Here is a 12137-nt window from a genome sequence, read left to right as displayed (position 1 = left end):
ATATCAATGATGTTTTTGTGGGTTTCAATTAGGCGTGCTCGATGCGTTTTGAGTATTCCCAGGGCTTCAGGAACAAATTCGAATGGCCGGTTTCAGTTAATTGCTCGGGCATTGCCGATTTGTCCGGATGGCCGAGATTTTGGAGATGGTGTCTGGCCTACATAGCACGGCGTGATAATCTAAAAATTAATCACGATAGTATATTCTAGAAATATACTAGATTATCCTGGCTTTTCTATGAAGAGCTTCCACATGACTCGGACAGTATAAGGTTAGTGCGGAGTTAAAGAGACGTTGCGTTGTTTACTTTTGACGGTAAAGTAATGCGACTGTACATAACAATGTTATGACGCATTAAACGATAAGGCTTGACATTATATTGTCTAGTGGAAAATGGTCCGGACTTCTTTATGCATCGTAAATACTTAATAATAGTTACTTAGTCGTGATTACTTTACTTCTTGTACGACTCATCAAACTAATATCGAATGGACGGGTCGTTATGTGGCGAGTATATTAGGAAGTCACGAATTATGTTATGATTATTATTACCACGTTCCAGATTATTGTTTTGTGGGCTGAATATAAGAAAAAAGTGCAAATCGTGGAAGCGGAAATTAACAGACTTGCCGACATCCGATCGAACTGAAACTCGGCAGATAGAGTCGTTGTCGACGACAATGCAGTCTATTTACTTTTGGTGGCAATCGTGTATACGCATCAAACCAAAAAAAATAATCTTTGAAATTGGCTACTAGCCGGCAACTAAGTCGAAAATTGAAAATAGATGTTTTGTATATTTTTTTTAATGTTTTTTTTTCGGTTTCATTTTTCGTGTTAACATAAATAAATCATTTTTTAGACGATTTTTTAAGAACTCTAAAAACCGTTTGAAAAAAACTTTTGACAGATTCGTGAATAAAATGTGATAGTTGTATCAATTATGATTAAAATAAGGAGCCGTTGGAAGATCAATTTCAATATAGCATATTATTAATTATTATTAATTTATATATAATATGAAATTATTATTAATTTCATATTATTTCAATAATTCGACGGCCGGCATAGTCCAGTGGTAACGCATTGGACTGCCATTCCGAAGGTCGCGGGTTCGAACCCGGCGTGCGCAAATAAATTTTATTTGATTAATTTGTGTTATTTCACAATTAATTAATTAAAATAATATATAATATATAGTATATTTGCGGCACGTTCCAGAGTGGAAGATACTACCAGTATCGCCCTGGTGTAAGACCACCATTCAGAATTGAAACGTTGCTCCAAATGGCTTTAGCCGTGTTTAGTGACTAGATCTGAATAGCCAGGTACTTCCCCACCTTCCTCTTTCCCTTCCCCACTTACCTTCAGCCTCACAACATCCCCCAATTGGAGATGCCATAGTCTCACTGGCTCCAGACGGGAGCAGTTGGGACTCTTGTGAGGTATTCACTATAAAAATAAAAAATTTAAAAAAATAGCATGGCGTCTTTGGTTGGCTAAGAGACAGAGCACTAAATATAAGTAGTTTTAACTATTTTCCCCATTGTCTGGAGCCTGTGGGACTACAGCATCCATAATTGAGGATGAAGGGAATGGGGAGGAGAAGGAGATAGGAAAAATGAAGATTGGGAATATAGGCCCATACATAAAACTGTATAATTTCAATGATTAGATCTTATAGAACACTGAATCGAATTTAATTTTAAACGAATGCTAAAATCAGAGATAGAAAAAAATATGGCTGGTTGAATTTCGTTTTTCGTTCAATAGGGAAGGAAGAAAATACTTAACCAGTTCATGCAAAGCATTAAATAATGATTCATTATAAAACTCATTTATTCAAGATCGAGACAAAAGCATTCTTAGCATATCAAAACAATAACACAACTCGTAAACAATCGATGATAGTGCACTGCATTCCAGGAGGCACGTGAGTGTATTCCAGTCATGAAAATAAACATTGCAAAAAGAATCATTAACCTTACATCATTTGCTAACTTTAAAAAAAAGTTTGTGGGGTCGTTTTGTACCATGTGTGGGTGTATTCCAGTCATGAAAATAAACATTGCAAAAAGAATCATTAACCTTACATCATTTGCTAACTTAAAAAAAAGTTTGTGGGGTCGTTTTGTACCATGTAGTATTTTAGATTCTTAGCTAGGAGTCCAATATCTTGGTCATACTCATATGTACAAGTTCAAGATTACCCAATAATTGATAATAAAGCTAACAAAAATATATGACAGACTTAGTAGAAGAAGACGCTGAACTTAATGGTTTCGAAAGCAATGTGTGTAGTACGACTGCTGTTTCAGTTCTTGTGGACTGCATCATGCAGGGTAAAGATTTCCCTGGCAAATTCAAGCAGGTATTCAAAGTAGTGTCTGTTTGTACATGTTTTAGGATGGGTTACACTAAAAAACCTGATGATTGTTCAAATAAAAAATGCGCTTAGTCTAAACCAGCGGTTTCCGAATTTTGTCAGGCACAGAACCCAGAAAAATTGACGGAATCCGAGTTCATACAATTTTTTTTGTGGATGTCTCCCTCCAATCCAATAATTTGGCAGGAGATTAGTTATATATTTTTTAGTTCAAATTTCTCGAAGTCAGTGGGACCATGGCATGCAAAACGGGTATGCTTTGAGGCTGAATAGGGGGCATGAATTATAATCTCCACAAAGACACGTAAGAAAGCGCCGCAGGCAAATGTTTTGCTTGGATTAAGATGGATCCAACAAAAATATTACCGATTTTTATCAATCTCAAAATATTTTAGGAATTTTTAAAATATGTCAAACAACGAATTCAACAGTATGCCCCGCAGGCGAACACATTTATACGTTTAGAAAATATTAACGTGTGCCCTGCGTTAATAAACACTGAATTAAGCAAAGGCATGAGTGCTGCACTCGAGCATCTTAGGAACTACAATACCATTTATCCTCCGTGGGTACACATCTACCCCACTTGTAACATTTAGGGTTAATTAAATACGGACGTGTGACGAGAATTAATCATTTGAGAGAGAAAATAAAAACTGTCACTACACATTTTAATTCTTGGAAATTCATTCAATTAGATGAATTATTCATGTGAACGTATTTTAATTATATAGGGCAGTATGAGTAAAATTGTAGTAGCCGTGGGTGAATAATAGATTCCTCAGAACTGTGGATAACATAATCTATTTTGAACTGTACTGTTGTGTGTGTAACCACAACAAGACTGCCCACGTCCAGGATTGAAAAAAATATGTTCTACTTTTATATCTATGAATTCTAAAACATAAAAATCGCATTATTATTATGGAATTATATCGAAAAAGGTGACTGTGTTCGATGAATTGTTTACTGATAAGAAGCAACATCAACAGCTTATTTTCTTACTATTTATTTATTTCACGCCTATTAAGGCTTTTACATATATATATATAAAAAATATTAACGATTTTATATATGAAAATAGCGCAGGCGACTATTTAAAACAATTTCAGAAAAATAACTATAAAGTCAAAATATCACTGAACTTGATCACACAGCATGCAGTCACAAAACATAAAAAATCCAAAATATTTTTTTCTGTTTCAGTTTACAAAATTATTATGTGTTAGTCAAATCAAATAAAATACCTTTATTAAAATATTTCACTACTCGATGAAAAAAACTTCAATAGGGTATGCTTATATATTGAAATTGATGTACTAAATATATCAACAACATCGTAGTATTTGTTTCCTTACTGTTGAATCCGTCGCATAGGAGTGTGATATTGGGACGTTGAAATAGAATTGCTACAATAATATGGTAGGTACTGTCTTGTAACCGACGTGCTTGGAGTATGAAAAGAGATTACATATTTACAAGGCCTCTTAAGATGTAATAAAACTACATAATAATTTCGTTACTATATATACTAGTATCAGTGCTGTGATTTTACCTGAACATGTTGTCGTTCGGAAATAGTTTGAAACATAACACTAATTTTGGTTCTTGGTGTGTCCTGCAAACTCTAGTTTAATAAACTCAAAATTACTTTGAATTTAAGTGTCATTTTTTTTACATTAGAACTGATTTTGTGAAGAATTCAGAGTAGGTAGGTACCTACGTACCGATTCATAACTGAAAATTATTTTATCTGTTATTTTCAAAAATGGGACTGATTTTTCAAGAAATCAGTCTACCCGTGATTTCCACGGGTTAGCTTACCACTAATTTTAGAACATTTTCAGTGGAAGATGATTAAAATTAAAAATTTCACCAAAATTACGCTGAGAAATACTTCTTCTTTTCTCTAACCCTCTCACAAAACAGATCCCCTTATAATCGCGGTGTAAATATAACGCGGTGCATAAGGTTGGAACAGGGAAAAACTTCACTTATTCCCACCGGCCAGCTTTACCATATGAACTTTGAACCGGCGTACAAGAATCGAGACGGTCCACAGCGGGATGAAATTATGTAAATTAGGAACTGTTGTAAAGATATGAAAGGGAAATGTGATTCCAAAAAAAATGAAACATTCAACTTCAAAAATTCTATGAGCACCCCAAGAATAATTCTTGAGTTAGATATGAACACCTCAAATGCAATGTCATGCCATGTTCTCAACAATAACAACCAAATGGAAGCTAGTAACTTGAAACATCCGTGCTAATTATGCGTGGCACGTGTAATTACTGTCTTATTCGGGTAACGAATAACCAACAACGGTGATCAAAATGATTTTTTTCAGACTGAATCTAGAGATATTTATGTAAAGATATTTTGAAGAAGAACACAAGGAAGATAGAATATTAAGCCAACATTCATCTCCCACTGTGTCGAGAATCGAATGTCGAGAAGTGACCACAACATCACTGAGCATAGACAGATCCACATCTCCACATTTCGTCAAAAATGTGACCTAGCCGACATGCACCCCAACGTGATGCATACAACAATACAACTGTCTACGTAATAAACACACTGATATATACATTTTTTCATTGTCCTACGGTTACCTACAAAAGGATGGATGATGTCAAGGAGTAAACTAACATCCAATTGACTGGCTGAATATCTCTGAGCGTTACCAAGAATGTAACCGAAAGTGCACCATTTCAACTGAAATCGAACAGTCAAAGAGCCAAAGCTGTCAGTCACAAGACTCGGGGTGGGCGTAATTATTTCATAAGCTGCAGTTTGATAAATATGTTGCAAGGACACCACAACAGAGCTCTGCGACTTGGTGCAGTTAAATCAATTAACGGTATGAATTAAATCAATACCGAGGAGAACCAACAAAACATGTCGTTGGGACGGGGGAGCAGGCAACGTAAAACCATCGAATTGGGACACCTAGATGGGATGAATGCACTAAAACTACGTTAGTGAAGTCAGGAACATTATTAGACCCTAAAGTAAATTTCTTCACTTCTGGTAACATATAATGGTCTCATAGAAATAGTTGTGTCTCACTTACTATCATGATGAGTAATATGATCTAAGTGGTATTAGAAAGAGAAAATAGCACGCTTTATATTAAAATCTAGAAGTTAACCACAGAAGAATTGAAATGTACAGCTCTATGAAACTAAATGTTCCGACAAGATATTTTTTTATATGAAACAAAAAGTGATTTTTTGGTTTTTGTTATTGCTACAGCTGTTTCAGCTTTCAAGGTCATTTTCAAACTGTGGTTTTAACCACGTTTAGACGACTTTTTTAATATACTTATTAAATTTCAATGTAATTAAATTTAAAAAAAAATGGAGTTCTACGAATTAAACACAAAAAAAAAATAACAAAAAGTGAGGTGACAATGAATGACGTTTATAATACATTCAGTTAAAACGTAAAGTGAGCCATTTTTCTTAACTTATTAATGTTTGCATTAAAAAAAAAAAATTATAAAATATACGTTTTCGGACACGTACAGAAATATTCAATTTATTATGATTTTATTTCAAAGCGGAAACACTCCGACCTCCTGACAGAATATGCCGGTGGTCCGTGGGGTTAAGTATTAAGGGGTCACAACGTCTAACGCCGTTCTAACTAGTCAAACGCCGACTTCTAAGAATGTGCATGTGGTAATTTAAAAGTATAGGTATATTGCTTAATATAGATTTAAATACCCGTCCATAATAAAAAATACCTTAAGCAAGCCAAAACTTTATTTAACCAAGCTTACCTGATCTAAATTGTATCCGAAAGAAATATGTGGACCAGATCTATAGATCAAATTAGCGTGTTTTATGTAATGCAAGTTTTGCAAAAATTGAATAATATAGGATAACGTTAATTTCCATGTATTATACCGATATTCAAAATTCTCCAGGGCGACCACAAGAAAGATATATTAAAATTCCTCGCAAGTTAAAGATGTATACAGTGAGGATGCACTTATGATTTTAATATCAATGGCATAGAAAAAAACAAACTGCATCAGTAGGTCTTCCGTGCAGGGAAAACATTTAATGATACCTGTGGATAATTTACCCATTACTCATTATGTGACACGAATCAATTAGGGGAGAAATTTTCAGAGAAACAATCGTTATCAAGTAATTATCGAAATCCCCCGTCGCCAAGTAAGAAAAAACCTTCAGAGACATCAGTAAAACTATTAAGCAATTTGAGAGACTTCAGTAAAACAATCAGTAAGATATCGAATGAAATTAGGCGTAGGAACTGATCTATTTACCAATTTAAGAGACTTCAGTAAAACAATCAAAGATGAAGAATTTAGTCAATATCAAGGCTTTATCAATCGTCCGTGCTGGTCCTCCTGAAGGCAGAGTTTTGGGGGCTAACACCTACTTTGAGGATGATATAAGATGCAAGAATTCAACTTATAACCATTACAGGAATTTAGGATAGAAGGAGATCAAGGGATGGATTAAGCATTTAACGATTTTCCGTTTTACACTTCTCCTCTTTATTTCGATTCTTCAAATAATTGATGAATTCGAAATTGAACTCGGTACTGTGTAACTCTACGTAGCATTAATTATTCATCATCCAACGACATTAATTTATTGTGGCAACAACGATTTGCTAAACTCATTTGGTTGTGTCTAGAATAGCCATAAATCATGACGGAGAAGAAATAGGTACACAGGTTGATTAACAAATAAATTAAACTCAGGGACAATCATATTATGTGACGTGGTTACAGGCAACCTAATTTAATCATGATTTGAATCTAAATGTGTAATTAATATTTGTGCTGGCTCATCCACAGGATGTTTGTTCATTAATTAATATACAAGAAAACAAACAATGTGGTTGTTTTTATTAACTATTGTGTAGATAAAAAAAACATGCAAACTGATGCGGTAAGTTCTTATCAAGTGCTTTGGATAAATCAATATTCACATTGTAGGATTTTTAGAGCATTGCTAAATAGACAACTAAAGAGCTTTCATTTCACTCAGCTTCAAGATTTATTTAATTCGTTTGGAGCCTTTTCGAAATTCACACGCAAAACAATGCATCACGTCGTGTAAGTTTTGGAATCAGGTCACTAACAATAATACTCCTAATGTAGATAAGTTTAAAATTCCCGCTTTTGAATTACGCAAGAAAAAATTACCGCCACAAAGTTTGTTTTATTTTATTTTGTAAAGTTCAAACACAAATTGTAAAATGTTTTCAGATCATTATTTAAAGAACTAAATTTGTCACATTATAAAATTAAATCATATCCGAAAAGGGAATCGTAAGCAGTGGAGGCTAGCGTTAAGAAGCGACGGAGCAACTCAGTCTCTAAATTTTTAATAATTAATAATTATCAACCAATACCACCAAAAATCAAATAAATGCAATACTACAAAAGTATTAAGTTAAATTCAACCGATTCGAATTTTCGTTCTTTGTGTTACGTGTCACAAGTCACGTGGTGCGAACGGATTACATTTCGGTCATTGAGAAATGTCACATGAGAAGATCAATATATATCTATCTATACGCGCAGAGCGGGGATGTTGAACACGACATTGAAATTTTTTCGAAACAGGAACGGCGCTCCGAACTCTTCGGCGAGGCGGAAATACCCGAAGATAATACATTTATTTGTCGCGCCGAGATGGCACCACTTTAATTCACAGTTCGCATACCGATAATTCAAGCAGATCGGTATAAGCTTCAAAATTGCTAATATTCTTTACATAACCTCGCGTCAGGCGTAGCGGATAGAATGACAATATTTTTAGCGCACCACCCATTTTAGGGAGTGCTAGCCACCAATGTTCGTAAGTAGGAGATTTTACACTTGAAATCAGTTTTTATAGGCCTGATATATACATTTTTAGGGCCAAGGCCAAGATGTGTTTTACTTGCAGTATTTAATTAAAGCACCTATAATATTTCTAAGCGATCAAATTTTCAAACTAAAAACACATGATTTTGCATTACTTCGCACCGCCTTAATGAGTAAACAGCCTTGGAAGCCGTAGGTCGAAGCTTCACCTTTCGTTCCTGATAGAATCACACTGTATAACACAAGTACGTGTGATGCGGGCACATAATGACTGTCCAGTACCATTACGGAGGGAACTTTGCACGAACGCTCGAACATGGCGAGTAATCAGGAAATTATTGTTTTTGCGCTGGTTATATCCATGAAATTGGGATGCTATTGTTTAACCAGAGTATTCAAGGCGCTAAATGAGACGTGGACATGCCTGTTTTTGACAGCTTCCGTGGTTGAGTGGTTACTATCCTCGACTACGGATCCGCGCGTTCAAATCCCGGCGTATGCAAGTAAATTTAGTGTTAATCCACAATTTATTCATTCAAAATAATATATTTTATATTTGCGGCACGTTTCAGGGTGGTTGGACAAAGATATGGACCTGGTAACCCATATCATTTGGTCAGATCTGCGGAGCCAGGTGTTTCGCAACCTTTCTCTTTGTCTCACCACTACTTTCAGCCACACAACATACCCCAATCGTAAATTTTCTACTACGAACTGTCAAATTGGAATAATCAATATTATAGTACCTACCGGCAGGAAGAATATTTGAAAGAATTGTCATTAAAATGGTAACATTTCTTTGGACTAACTAACTAACCATTTCGCCGTTTCCCCGCAGGGGTGGGCAGAGAGAACAGACCGCCAAACAACTCGGTCTTGGCACACACTCCTTGCCTCATTAACATTCATACATCGTCTCATACATACTCTTCTATTATTCTGACTCTTGTATCTGATTCACTTGATCGAGCCATGTCTTCCTCGGGCGTCCCCGACTACTGCTACCGTTCAGATTTGCGTCATACAATCTCCTTACACTCCTTTCTTCGCTCATTCGCTCCACATGCCCAAACGCTGTCCAAGAATGCTGTCCCTTAGGGTCACGATACTTCATATATATACCACATGTAGGTTTAAAGCCTAAATATTATATTTTATTTTTTACCGCATCCCCGATAAACAGTTTTATTCAATTTAAAACAGGTGAACAGTGAACAGGTGTGAACGAGAAAGGTCGGGTACGAGTGAGCACCCATCAAGAGCCACGATTTCTTCTCCGCAATCTGAGAGGCCGGGGTGTGAGAGGGGGATAGAGTGATAACGAGTGGCGGTGAGTGGTTAGGGGCGTGGTAGCTCACGTGGGCGACGTGAAAATGGAAAATACTTCCCTCAACTCTATAAGAGGATCGATTTTCATATCGGTTCAATAAATTCTACAGGCTACGAGTTCATATCGGAATGAAATGCCACCTTTCTCTGAATAGTTCTTCTTATAATAATTTAATACATTCCTTCTTCGATTCTTTTGCCGATTTGGGTTTGCCCCTCCCCCTATCCTCTGTCCCTTTCCTAATCTAAATTTAACTTTAGGATACAACTCATCCTGACGAAGAGACGGTTTTTCTCAAAACATGGAACAAATATGCCAAGTAGTAAACAAAATTAGAAAATTAATATATATATTTTTAAGAATTATAAACTTTCTGTCGATAAAAAATCTATATTTAATTTACTATGCCTTAGTTCAATCCACTTTACAATACGCTATTATTAGTTGGGGATCCGCGTATAAATGTAACCTTCTTCCAATTGAAATTATACAAAGAACAATTATTAAAATTATATTTAAAAAATCCTTTGACTACCCAACAGAACGCCTGTTTGAAGAATTTCAAGTACCTACATTTAAAGACCTATATATTAAAAACTCATTAATCCAAATTATAAAAGAAAAAGATAAATATCAATTTTTAAATGAAAACAGAACGCGACTTAGACATGTTTTTCTATGCCCAAAACTAAATACGTCTTTTGCACAACATCATTATACTTACCAAGGAAGAACTTTTTTCAATCGTCTACCAGAAGAAATCAGAAGCATTAATGATAAAACCCGAATACTGCTCTCTGTCAAGAGACACTTTAAAAATATTCTGAAAAAAAAACTACTGTCACTTAATTAATCTCACAAATATCCTTAGTTTTCCATAACTTCCTTTCTTTTTTAAATTTATTGTATTAATATATTATCCTTCACTACTATCAAAAAAAAAATACTACAGCAAACATACATTTATGTACAATGAATTATTTTAAGTACCTACTAACTAACAACAACATTTATGTACACTCCCCTTCCATACACAAGCAAATGCTTTCAATGGAAGAGTAGTAAAAAGACCCAAGATGTAAAATGAATTATGTACCATGTAAACATATTATTAAAAATAGAAAATAATTTATAAAAAAAAAAAAAAATGTATCATAAATAGATTAAAAAAACTCATTTACATTTTTATTAGTCTAAGAAATGTATTTAACTTGGAAATTCTTAAATATATTCACTATGCCCATTCAATAATACAGTATGGTATCGTTGCATGGGAGGAGCTTACAAATCATCAGTATCATCACTTTTACCACTGGAAATCACTCAAAGGCTAATAATAAAATTTTTAATAAATAAAACCATCAGGCTACCCAACCTCACGACTTTTCGAAGTATACAAAACGTACGCTGCTTCAAATCCACAAAGATCTGTATAAGAAGTCACACCATGCCACGGTTCGTGTTGAGTCCACTAATGCACACCAGTTTTGCACAACACAACTACACTTACAGTGGAGTGGTGTGGTTTAATCAATTAAGGCGATGCCATACGTGGTAATGCAAAATTATGTGTTTTTGGTTTGAAAATTTGGTCGCCTAGAAATGTTTCCGATGCTTTAGAATACATCTTGGCCTTTGAAATAATCGAGTATTTTTTAGATAAGTCTTTTTATAAGCCCAGAAAAAAATAATGTATAAGGCCTATGAAAACTGCTTTAAAGTTCAAAATCTCCTACTTACGAACCCATTTTCGGTTATGATTTTATTGTATAATGTGGCAAATTAAGTTATTTATAAAATGATCGAAAAAAAATTAAATATTTATGCCTGAACATCCACAAAATAAAATAAAAGGCACTTTTTGGCCATATTTTTTTCTCGCACAAATCAAAACAGGCGGATGGTGTTAAGCGGGAATTTAAACCTTATCGCCATCTACGTAAGGGTTGTTATTGATAGCGGCTCAATTTAAAATATTAGACGACGTAGTGCATCGCCTTAACGACAGAGATGAGGTTGGAACCGGACTATAATAAATTTAAAAATAAAAATTTACTTCCTTTAATAATTTGGCTAATTAGAATCACGATGACGTCTCATTATATTATTTTATTATATTGTTATATGAAAAAAAAATCTCTTGACTTTATATGTTTTTATGATTTTTTTTTCTTATATATACATCTGTATGTCAAGTTTTAATATTTATTTTTTTCCCTTTACAAACGTGTGTAAGACTCTCGTAAAGGTAAACTTGTTTAATTATTATTTGAAATATGTTCTTATTATGTAAATAATTATATTGTATTTTATAAAATAAATAAATTTAAAAAAATGTAGGCCCACATTATCATAATATAATGGTTGAAAATACATAATATAAATAAATAAATATAAAGTTAAAGATTTCGTATCCAATAGAGTGGTATAAAAAAAATATATAATTTCATAATACACGTGTGCCAAAAATATTCTAGTGAAACTATTAAAATACGGTATCCTCTACTAGACGGCGTATCCATTACAATTTACATCGAATCAAAATGACATAAAAAACATTC

The 12137-nt window shown here is 34.2% G+C and overlaps 1 protein-coding gene across 1 annotated transcript in view; it reads right to left on the bottom strand.

The window, feature by feature from the left end:
- The window catches only part of KrT95D (phosphofurin acidic cluster sorting protein KrT95D), a 277937-nt gene that overhangs the window by 123858 nt on the left and 141942 nt on the right, over window positions 1-12137 (bottom strand). The window lies entirely within an intron of this gene.

The sequence above is a fragment of the Hesperophylax consimilis genome, chromosome 16 (assembly GCF_061612785.1).
Source record: "Hesperophylax consimilis isolate HC1 chromosome 16, BYU_Hcon_1.0, whole genome shotgun sequence".
Taxonomy (NCBI): domain Eukaryota; kingdom Metazoa; phylum Arthropoda; class Insecta; order Trichoptera; family Limnephilidae; genus Hesperophylax; species Hesperophylax consimilis.
This window is presented reverse-complemented; position numbering and strand designations above follow the sequence as displayed.